Source organism: Pongo pygmaeus, chromosome 15 (genome assembly GCF_028885625.2).
Source record: "Pongo pygmaeus isolate AG05252 chromosome 15, NHGRI_mPonPyg2-v2.0_pri, whole genome shotgun sequence".
NCBI lineage: Eukaryota > Metazoa > Chordata > Mammalia > Primates > Hominidae > Pongo > Pongo pygmaeus.
The window spans coordinates 18566290-18577923 of record NC_072388.2 but is presented as its reverse complement, the minus strand read 5'-3'; the positions used below and the strand labels follow the sequence as shown (position 1 = coordinate 18577923).

General features: G+C 38.4%; 1 pseudogene; it reads left to right on the top strand.

The window, feature by feature from the left end:
• Window positions 1-9593: 9593 nt before the first annotated feature.
• LOC129013214 (protein SET-like) lies at window positions 9594-10445 on the top strand (annotated as a pseudogene).
• The last annotated feature ends 1189 nt before the right edge of the window (window positions 10446-11634 follow it).

Below are 11634 nucleotides of genomic sequence, written 5' to 3'. Positions count from 1 at the left end.
CTGGGCGACAGAGCAAGACTCCGTCTCAAAAAAAAAAAAAAAGAAAAAAGAATGAGATCATGTCTTTTGTGGGTACATGGATGGAGCTGGAGGCCATTATCCTTAGCAAATTAACACAGGAACAGAAAGCCAAATACTGCATGTTCTCACTTATAAGTGGGAAATAAGTGATAATAACTCATGGACACGAAGAAGGGAACAACAGACACTGGGACCTACTTGAGGGTGGAGGGTAGGAGAAGGGAGAGGAGCAGGAAAAAAATAACTATTGGGTACTAGGCTTAGTACCTGGGTGACAAAATAATCTATACAACAACTCCGCATGACATAACTTTACCTATGTAACAAACCTACACATGTAGCCTGAACCTAAAATAAGTTAAAAATAAATAAATAAATGAATAAATTCTAACAAGAATAGACTGTCTTTCCCTTAATTATTCAGAACAGAGCTGGGATCAAATAGAAAAGTCTTTGAAATTAAATTTCAATAAAATTGGAATTTAAAAACATTCAAACAGTACTTAAATATGCTGAAGGTAACATCTTTTTATAAGCCTGTTTGTTTGCCTTTGGAAATATTTCCTAAGGATAGAGCCCTAGAAACAAACTTCATGGGTTATGTGAGTATTTGATTAGTGATAGTCACCAAAATGTACATGTATGTTCTGTGTACTTTTCTATAACTGCATTATACTTCAGATTCAATATGTTTAAAATTGTTCTGGAATCAGCCAGGCATGGTGGCTTGTGCCTCTAATCCCTGAACTTTGGGAGGCTGAGGCAGGCGGATCACGAGGTCAGGAGTTTGAGACCTATCTGACCAAGATGGTGAAACCCCGTCTCTACGAAAAATACAAAAATTAGCCGGGCTTGGTGGTGCACACCTGTAATCCCAGCTACTCAGGAGGCTGAGTCAGGAGAATTGCTGGAACCCAGGAGGTGGAGATTGCAGTGGGCCAAGATCGTGCCACTGCACTCCAGCCTGGGCCACAGAGCAAGATTTCACCAAAAAAAAAAAAAATTGTTCTGGAATCAGCAAATCTGCATTTTAAAACTTGATGCATATTGACAATTTTTTTCCAAAAACCTGTATCAAAACAGTCTACCAGAATCTCTAAATCCTTCTAACATTATCAGATATATCATATTCCATTCTAGTAGATATAAAATTATATTTGTCTGGTTATTAATGAGGTTAAACATCTCATATGTTTACTAGCAATTTATTTTCTTTTGTGATTTTCCTATTCATATCTTTTGCATGTCTTCATATATTTATTGACTTTAGGAGCACTTATACAACAAAAATTAATTCTTCTAGTAGATGCTGCAAATATTTATCTTATTCAGATGCTTCTTTTACAAATTTGTGATATTTTTGTCACCTAGAAGTCTTAAAATTTATATAATAAATTATGAACAATGGTTTGCAATATCCCTTAACATTACATTTTCCAACCTTTTCTGCATGTACTTTTATAATGTTTTTAAAATTCTTTATGTTTTGAATACTTAATTCAGATGAGATATTTTTTAGTACGTGATGTGAGGTAAAAATCCAACACTATTGATTTTTAAAGTATAGCCCAATAGGTCACCATTAGTATGAAATTCTACTATTGCAGCTTCTGGCATGGTGGAATAAGTTGTTTCATATCAACTTCTTGTTAAAATAATGAAGAGCTGAACACAAATATTTTTAATCTTTCTGAAGGCATGAGAGAGTACCAAGGTGGTGATGAATTGTGTAACCACCAATCAGGAGTGGAGAGGCTGAGCCTGGTATTTGGGGTCAATTTCCCCCACTTCAAGTCAATGTCAATTTCAAAAGTGGCAAATGAGAAGCTGACAAGAGCTTTAATAAGAACCATAGGGCTGAGGAAACAAAAATTAAAGTTTAGGACACAAGAATGAAGAGACATCTGATAGTGTCCCAGGCTTTTAATTAGAATGCTGAGAGCAATATTTTAGGAGTGAGAAGGAGCCAGAAAAAGACCTACCACCTCCAAGGATAAATCCCAGCCCTGTCGCACGTAGAATTCTGATGAATAAATTCAATTAGGATTGCTAATGGTCCAAGCTCTCCTTCCTGAAAAAAGCAAAAGAAAAATATCACGGAGAGGCCAGGAGCAGTGGCACACACCTGTAATCCCAGTACTTTGGGAGGCCAAGGCAGGTGGATCACCTGAGGTCAGTAATTCGAGATCAGCCTGGCCACATGGAGAAACCCTGTCTCTACAAAAAATACAAAAATTCACTGGGCATGGTAGCGTGTGCCTGTAATCCCAGCTACTAGGGAAGAGAATCGCTTGAACCTGCGACGTGGAGGTTGCAGTGAGCTGAGATCGCGCCACTGTACTCCAGCCTGGACAACAGTGGGTGGTAGTGGTGGTGGGGCGGGGGCAGGGGTAGAAACTTCATGGAGGAGAATAACATCTTTCAGGGCATCAAATATCTTTACAATTATATATATGCCACACTCAACATACAATGAAAAATAATCAAAGATACAAGAAGATAAGTCATGATGAAAGCCAAGAAGAAGAGACAGTGAAAACAAATGATGTCCACATAATACAGAAAATAATTATTAGACAAGAATTTTTAAATGACTATGTTGAAATACATGAAAGACCAATGCGGTAGTCTAGTCCTGCTCCTAAAAGATGACCTGCAAAATGCCCACTCCTGTTATATGTGCCCGCATCATCTCCTCCCCTTGAGTGCAGAAGACTTCTGAATATGATGGGATAGTTACTTCGTGATTACGTTATGGTTTATGGAACAGTTGAATTTAAGAAAGGGATATTATTCTTGGTGGGCCTGACCTAATTAGGTGGACTGGCTGCTGAAAATAAATAATTTGAAGTGTGGGAGGGATTTGATGTGAGGAGATCCTCCATTGCTGGCTTTAAAGATGGAGGGGACAACATGGCAGGGAACAGCTGATGGCCTCAGGTTGCTGAGAGTGACCCCTGGCCAACTGCCAACTAAAAGACAAGGACCTCAGCCTTATAACCAAAAACGCTGGATTTTGCCAACAACCTGCATGAGTGTGGAAGCAAATTCTTCCCCACAGCCTCCAGATAAGAATGCAACTCAGCTGTTAGATACTGGGCAGAGGACCCAGTTGAGCTGCACCCAAAATTCAGACCCACAGAACTGTGGGATAATAAATATGTGTTGTTTTAAGCCAATAAGTTTGTGGTAATTTGTTATGCAGTAACAAAATAGCTAATGTAACAAGATTGAGAATTTTGGCAGGCAATAAGAAACAATGCCAAAGAAACAGATGGAATGCCAGAACTGAAAACTACAACTGAAATAAAAAGCTCAATGCATGGGTTTAAAAACAGATAGACACAACTTTATAAAAGAGAGAGAGATCTGGAAAATTGATTAGAATAAAACAACCAGTAATTTTTTTTAAAAAAAAAAGCATGAAAAATACTGAGAAAAGAAGTGTAAGTGACATATGGGGCATATCCAACATACATGGACTTGAGGTCTCAGAGAAAAGAGAAAAGTGAACAGGAAAGAAGCAGTCTGTGAAAAGTTGGCTGAAAAAAGGCTGAAATATTTCTAAACTGTAGAAATATATTAGGCCATAGTTTCAAAAAAGGCTAAAAACCACACAGAAAGAAAACCACATTTAACGTCATAGGAAAACTAATGAAAACCAAAGCGATAAATCTTTAAAACAGCCAGAGGGAAAAAAAGTATGGAGGAGAAGGCATATTACTTTTGAAGGAACAACATTTGCACAACTTCTTCAATAAATGTAAGAAATAAGAAGAAATATACAATTGTTGTAAAAGATATCAATTACTAAAATAGACAGGCAGAAACAGAAAATCTGAATAGGTGTATATCTACTACATAAATTCATAACTTAAAACTTACCAACAAGAAAAAGTTAGATCCAGATAGCACTACTGGTGAATTTCTTCAAACATTTAAGAGATAAATAAAACCAACTCAACACAAAATCTGTCATAAAATAGAAATGGGAATACTTCCCAACTCATTTTACAAAGCCAGGATATCCCGATACCAAAACCTGACAAACACATTTTTAAAAAAGAAAATTATATGCAAGTAGCCCTCATGAACACAGATGCAAAACTCCTTAATAAAATATTGGCAAATAAAATCTAGCAATATATTATTGGAATAATACAGCATAACCAAATATAGTTCACCCAAGGGGCCAGACAGGTGGCTCATGCCTATAATTCCAAAACTTTGGGGAGCCTATGTGGGAGGATCACTTGAGCTTGGGAGTTTGAGATCAGCCTATAGGCCACACAGCAAGGCTCCATCTCTACAACAAATTTAAAAAAATAAAAATTAGCCAGGCCTAGTGGTGCACACCTATAGTCCTAGCTACTTGGGAGGCTGCGGTAAGAGGATCACTTGAGCCCAGGAGTTCGAGGTTACAGTCAGCTATGATCATGCCACTGCACTCCAGCCTAGGCAATAGAGTGAGACCCTGCCTTTTAAAAGAAAAAAGAGAATTCGTTCAAGAATGCAAGGTTGGTTTAACATATAAAAATCGATCAATATAGTCCACTTTATTAACAGAATAAAAGTGAAAAACCATATGACCATTTCAAACGATACAGAAAAAGTCCTTTGTTAAAGAAAGTAGAATAGTGATTGCCAGGGGCTGGGGAAAGGGGGAAATGGGGAGTTATTATTTAATGGGTATGGAGTTTTCGTTTTATAAGATGACAAGAGTTATGGAGATAGATGGTGGTGACAGTTACACATGATAAATGTATCTAATACTGGCTGGGCATGGTGGCTCACACCTGTAATTCCAGCACTTTGGGAGGCCAAGGCAGGTGGCTCACCTGAGGTCAGGAGTTTGAGACCAGCCTGGCCAACATGGTGAAACCCCATCTCTACTAAAAATACAAAAAAAAAAAAAATTAGCCAGTTGTGGTGGAGGGCTTCTGTAATCCCAGCTACGTGGGAGGCTGAGGCAGGAAAATTGCTTGAACCAGGGAGGTGGAGATTGCAGTCAGCTGAGATCGTGCTGTTGCACTCCAGCCTGGGAAACAAGAGCAAAACACAATCTCAAAAAAAAAAAAAAAAATTGTTAAGATGGTAAATGTTATGTGCATATGACCACACTTTTTAAAAATTGAAAAAAGAACCCATTTGTCAAAACGAACACCCATTTATTCTACAAACGATTATCAAGCTGGGAATGAAAGGGAACTTTCTCAATCTGATAAAGGACATCTACAATAAACCTACAACTAATGCTCTTTTAAGATTGAAATCAAGGAAAAGACATTCCCTTTCATCACCTCTATTCAACATTGTATTATAGATCTAGCCAGTACATTATAGCATTAAAAAAAATATAATTTAGAAAATAATTATTTTACAGATGACACATAATTATTTATGTAGAAAATCCTCAGAAATCCATCCAAAGAGGAAGACTAATATAAGTAATAAGTGAATTACCTTAATAGTCATGAAATGGCTGTTAGCTGTAACCAAGACAACATGAGTCTTTGCGTCTAGCTACATAAAAATAATCTTTTCATAGCCCTATCCCTTAGTTAGAAGGGAACTTTTTCTGCAAAAGTTCTTTTTAAGTGTTTTCTACATTTCATTGCCCCAAATTGGCTCTTGAATTCTTATCCCTAAACCAATTACTGACTATTGTGAGGGATTGTCATGATTGGTTTAGATCAATAAGCAGAGAATGAAAACTGAGAAGTCAGTCAGCAGGCTTTCTACTTCTTTTTATTTTATATCTCTTCCTCATCAAGAATTCAAAGATCTTAGGGCTAAAAAGGAGTCAAAGAATCTCATTATAGGAATAATTATCATCTATTGAATACTTTATAGCCATTGTTTAGCAGTGCTGAGGTCTGAATGTTGGTGTTGCCCCAAAATTTATATGTCGGAACCTAACACCCAATGTAATAGTATTAAGAGGTGAGGCCTTTAGGAGATAAGTAGTTCATGAGGGCTTTCCCTCATGAATGCATCAGTGCCCTTATAAAAGAATCTTGAAGGAAACTGTTTGCCCCTTCCCCATGTGAGGATACAGCTAGATGGCACCAACTTTGAAGCAGTGAATGAGCATTCAACAGACACCAAATCTGCCGGCACCTTGATATTGAACTTCCCAGCCTCCAGAACTGTGAGCAATGAATTTCTGTTGTTTATAAATTTCAGTCTATTTTGTTATAGCAGCCAGAATAGACTAAGACAGATAGTTTTCTTTCACTGTATCATCTAATTTTTAAAGAAATTATTACTCCAATTTTATAATAAACTGCTGTCAGAGGAGTGAAGTAACTTACTAAAGGTTACACCATAATAATGGCAGAGTTAGAACAAAATGTATATGTGTAATTCTATAGCACACTCTTTTTAGTCCGTGATCCAAAATCCAAACCATAGAAACTGGTACCACTTAATCACTTCAGAATTCTCACTAACAAATTTTAGAGGCATTTTGAGAAATAATAAAATAAAAGGAATCCAGAAATTGACCATACTTACATATTTCCCTTCCTTATTTTTTCTTTTTCACACATTATAGCTTCCTCTTCTTAGTCCAAGCTCAGTCATCACCTCTCTTGCCCTCCCTATACCCCACACACTTAAGTTCTCTTTTCTTGATTTCAGATATTTTCCTTTTTTCCCTCAGATTTGTAGAAACCTGAATGATGAGGTAAAAATATTACTATCCTAAATAACTGACAATAGCTTTTCTTAGAAAGGAAAGTAACCCTTTTTGGGAAAATATCATCATACGCTGCTCACTTAGCAGGTAAGATGTTAAGGCCATATATGTCACAGGAAGTTACATAATAAATATGTCCCTTAAATATAGCAGAAATCAAGGAAAGGAATTTGTTTTGTTTTAAAGAAGAGGGGACAAAACAGAGGGACTGTGTGTGTGGATACAAAAAAAATCACAAGCCAGCAAGAAAGTGTAAGGTTGACAACTGTACAAGCTGAAGGGCCAGTGAACTGAAGACGGTGTGGCCAATTACATTTTAAGAAAAGAGACGTAGTCTGGGTAAAATAAAAAGTTTTCTCAACACAAAAACATAAACCCTCATTGACTCTTTAACTTCCAAATCTATTCCTGAAGACTTTACCTGAGTTGGGGTGTGTGTAGCAGAAGGGGGCAGGTATAAAAAAGAAAGTTAAGAAAGGAGCTGGGTTTCAGGAATGGGGTCAACATGGGACTTCACATGCAAAAAGAGTATCTGAAAAGCAGAGCAGATCACAAGGACAAAAGCCTTACCAGAAATCTGCAGAAATATTAAAGAAGGGAGTTGGCGTTCTTCCATGTTACAGTTTCAATCATGGCGCCATCTGGTGGTACATCTCACACACGTTGTAGATACAGGAGGTTTTATCATCATCATCATTTAAGACAGGGTCTCGCTCGGCCATCCAGGCTGGAGTGCAGTGGCACAATCATAGTTCACTGCAGCCTCAACTTCCTGAGTTCAAGTGATCCTCCAGCGTCAGCCTCCCAAGTAGCTGGTACTACAGTCATGAACTACCAAGCCGACTCATTTCTTTCTTTCTCCTTCCTTACTTCTTTCCTTCCTTCCTTCCCTTTCTTTCTTTCTTTCTTTCTTTGTCTGTCTGTCTTTCTTTCTTTCTTTTTCTTTGTTCCTTTCTTTCTCTCTCTCTCCCTCTCTCTCTTTCTTTCCCTTCCTTTCTTTCTTTCTCTCTCTCTTTCTTTCTTTCTTCCTTTCTCTCTCTCTTTCCCTCTCTTTCTCTTTCTTCCTTTCTCTTTGTTTCTTTCCTCTTTTTTTTTCTTGTAGAGACAGAATCTCCCTATGTTGTCCAGGTTGGTCGCAAACTCCTGGGCTCAAGTGATCCACTCACTTTCACCTCCCAAAGTGCTGGGATTACAGGTGTGAGTCACTGCACTGGCCACTTTTAATATTTTTGAGAAATTGATTTATAAAAGAGAAAAGACTGGAGCTACCATAAATTCAGCACCTACCATGTGCTTAGAATTGTATGTGTGTATATAATTTTAACAACATTGAGTTATCTTTATTTTAAAGAGAAATTTATTCGTCAAAGTCTACAAAATTGGTTTTATTTGTTTGCAAGGTCCATTCTCCACACATACTCGACTGTCTCCATAATTCTGTGAAGACTGTAATTTAAAAACGTAAAGTGAAAGAAACATCACAAAGCAGAGAATAGAGGATAAAGCCTTAATAACCTCATTCGGGGAACTATTGTTTTCAAAACAAACAAACAAAAACTTGTAAAAGGAAACCAAAAAAGAACAAACAGTTGGAAAATAAATATATAAAACACCAGGAGTGGAAGAATTAGTACTAGGTTCAAAAGATAAAGTCGACTTCCAAAAGAGAAAAACAGAAGAAAAGATAATACAGTAGAGCAATCCAAGAGACTCAATATTTGACTAATAGAGTTCCAGGAAGAGAGGAGAGAGGGAAACAGAAATTGGAAATTTACTGAAGTAAATTTCCCATACCCGAAAATTTGAGTTTCCAAATTAACTCCACCCCCATCCCCAGTGCAGGATACAATGACTTGTACCTGAGCATGTCACTGTGAAAATTGAGAACAGAGGCATAAAAAGATCCTGTAAACTTTCTAGGAAAATGAAAGCATCAATTTCAAAGATTCAAAATGGCATCAGGCTTCTCAACAATAGAACTGGATGATAGATGACTCTAAAGCAATGCATTTTCACAATTCTGCAGAGGAATTGTAACTCTATAATTCCATACTCTGGCAAATTATTAATCAAATCAGAGAATAGAATAAATACATTTTCAGATATGGAAGAACACACAAATTGTACCTCCCAAGCACACTTCCTTATGAACGTACTTCGGGATATGCTCCAAAAAAGTCGGGAATAAACAGAGAAGAGTAGACCAAGGAAAAGGAAACATGGGACCTGGGTTACACTGATTACAGGATTATAGCTGCAGAGCAGACTTATTGAGGCAGAGGCTCAAGGACAAATATCTCTAGGAAAAAGGCAAGTAGCTAATAGGAAACACAACTTGATTGAGAAGATGGATGAGTTTGAGGATATACAGCTTGCACAAAGTGTAAGAACATTAAAAGGTAACAATAGGCCAGGCGCGATGGCTCATGCCTGTAATCCCAGCACTTTGGGATGCTGAGGTGGGCGGATCACGAGGTCAAGAGATTGAGCCCATCCTGGCCAACATGGTGACACCCCGTCTCTACTAAAACTACAAAAATTAGCTGGGCATGATGGCGTGCGCCTGTAGTCCCAGCTACTCGGGGATCTGATGCAGGAGAATTGCTTGAACCTGGGAAGCAAAGATTGCAGTGAGCCGAGATCGCGCCACTGCACTCCAGCCTGGCAACAGAGCGAGACTCTGTCTCAAAAAAAAAAAAAAAAAAAGTTAGCAATAAACTCCAGGAAACACATAATGCTCTTTTAAGCTGTATGGTGTTATTGGACTTCCAGAAAACATTGTTTGGATATTTCGAATAATGTAGGCAGTTTTCTGCCTGCTTCCTGACAAGTGAGGAGACTTGTGGTCTGGTTCTTGGACTTCCCTAGCAGCATGGCCCCCAAATGCCCGTCTCCACTCCCACCTCAAAAGAAGAAATCAAGGCTACCTCCTGCTCTGAGACTGGAGGAGACATCAGTCTCTGTAGGCTTGCTGAAGAAGGGAGAAAAAGAACAGCAAGAAGCAATTGAACATATTGATGAAGTACGAAAAGAAATAGACTTAATGAACAAACCAGTGAGGAGATTTTGAAAGTAGAACGGAAATAATACAAACTCCTCCAACCATTTTTTCAGAAGAGTTCAGAATTGATTCCCAAGATCCCAGATTTTGGGGCAACAACATTTGTCAACCATCTCCACGTGTCTGCACTGCTTGGGGAGGAGGAGGAAGAGGCACTGCATTATTTGATCAGAGTTGAAATGACAGAATTTGAAAATATTAAGTCAGGTTACAGAATAGATTTTTATTTTGATGAAAATCCTTACTTTGAAAACAAAATTCTCTCCAAAGATTTTCATCTGAGTGAGAGTGGTGATCCATCTGCAAATTCCACTGAAATCAAATGGAAATTTAGAAAAAAATTGACGAAACATTAAAGTGAGATGCAGAGTAAAGCCAGAAGGAAGAGGCAGCATGAGGCACCAGAGAGCTTCTCTACCTGATTTACCGACCATTCTGAGGAAGGTGCTGATGAGTTAGGAGAGGTCATCAAAGGTGATATTTGGCCAAACCCATTATAGTACTACTTGGGTCCCAATATGGATGATGGAGAATGAGAAGGAGAAGAAGATGAGGAGGAGGAAGAATTAGAAAATATTGATGAAGAAGATGAGGATGAAGGTGAAGAAGATGACAAATGGTGATGAAGGGGAAGAAGGAGTGGAGGATGAAGGAGAACTCTGATGGATTCCAACCTTCCTTTTAAAGAAATTTTCTCCAGTTCCTGGGAGCAAGTTGCAGTCTTTCCCCCACCCCACCCCCCTTCTTGTGTTCAGTAACCCTGTTCTCGTGGTCCCTTTTCTCTACACCATGGTTTTCAACTCATTTGGGGGGAAATACCTTGAGCAGAATACAATGGGAAAAGAGCCTCTATCCTCTTTCCATTCTTAATTCATTTTTATCTCTTCCTGTCTGAGCAAAAACTGTATGGAATCAAAACCACTGAGCTCTGTGGGGAAAAAAAACAACCTGCTCCCTTTGCTCTGCTGGAAGCTGGAGGGTGCGAGGGACCTGCATGGCAGTGCAGAGAATTCTAGCTTCTTTCCTACTTTCTCTATATATGGAGCTCAGAGAGTACACTGTGTCTGTATGTGAATATAGACAGTTAGCATTTACCAACATGTATCTGTCTACTGTCTTTTGTTTAAAAAAAGAAAAAAAAAACACTTCTAAAAAATGGGGTTTTAGAGGGTCAGCAGAGGGTGGCTTTGACCTGTTTGGCCAGGTTAAGTGGGCATTTTGACAACATGGCTTCTCCTTGGGATGTTTGTGATGTTTGACAGATATCCTTGCAGTTTAAGATGACACTTTAAAAATAAATTCTTTCGTAATGATGACCTCAGCCCTGCCACTCAATGGGAGAGTCAGCAGAACCTGTAGGATCTTATTTGGAATTGACATTCTCGATTGTAGTTTTGTTCCTGTTTATTTTTAAATTTTCTTTTCGTTTCACTGGAAAGAAAAGATGATGCTCAGTTTTAAACATTAAAAGTGTACAAGTTGCTTTGTTACAATAAAACTAAATGTGTACACAAAAAATTAAAAACTAAAAATAAAATAATGTGGGCTGGGCACAGTGGCTCACATCTGTAATCCCAGCACTTTGGGAGGCTGAGTGGGGAGGACCGCTTGAGCGCAGGAGTGTGATCAGTGTGGGCAACATGGCAAAACCATGTCTCTACAAAAAAATACAAAAAATAGCCTGGAGTGGTGGCACATGCCTATAGTCCCAGCTACTTGGGAAGATGAGGTGAGAGGATCACTTGAGCTGGGGAGGTAGAGGTTGCAGTGAGCTGAGATCTCACTACTGTACTCCAGCCTGGATGACAGAGTGAAACCCTATCTCAAAAATAAATAAAGAAAGAAAGAATAT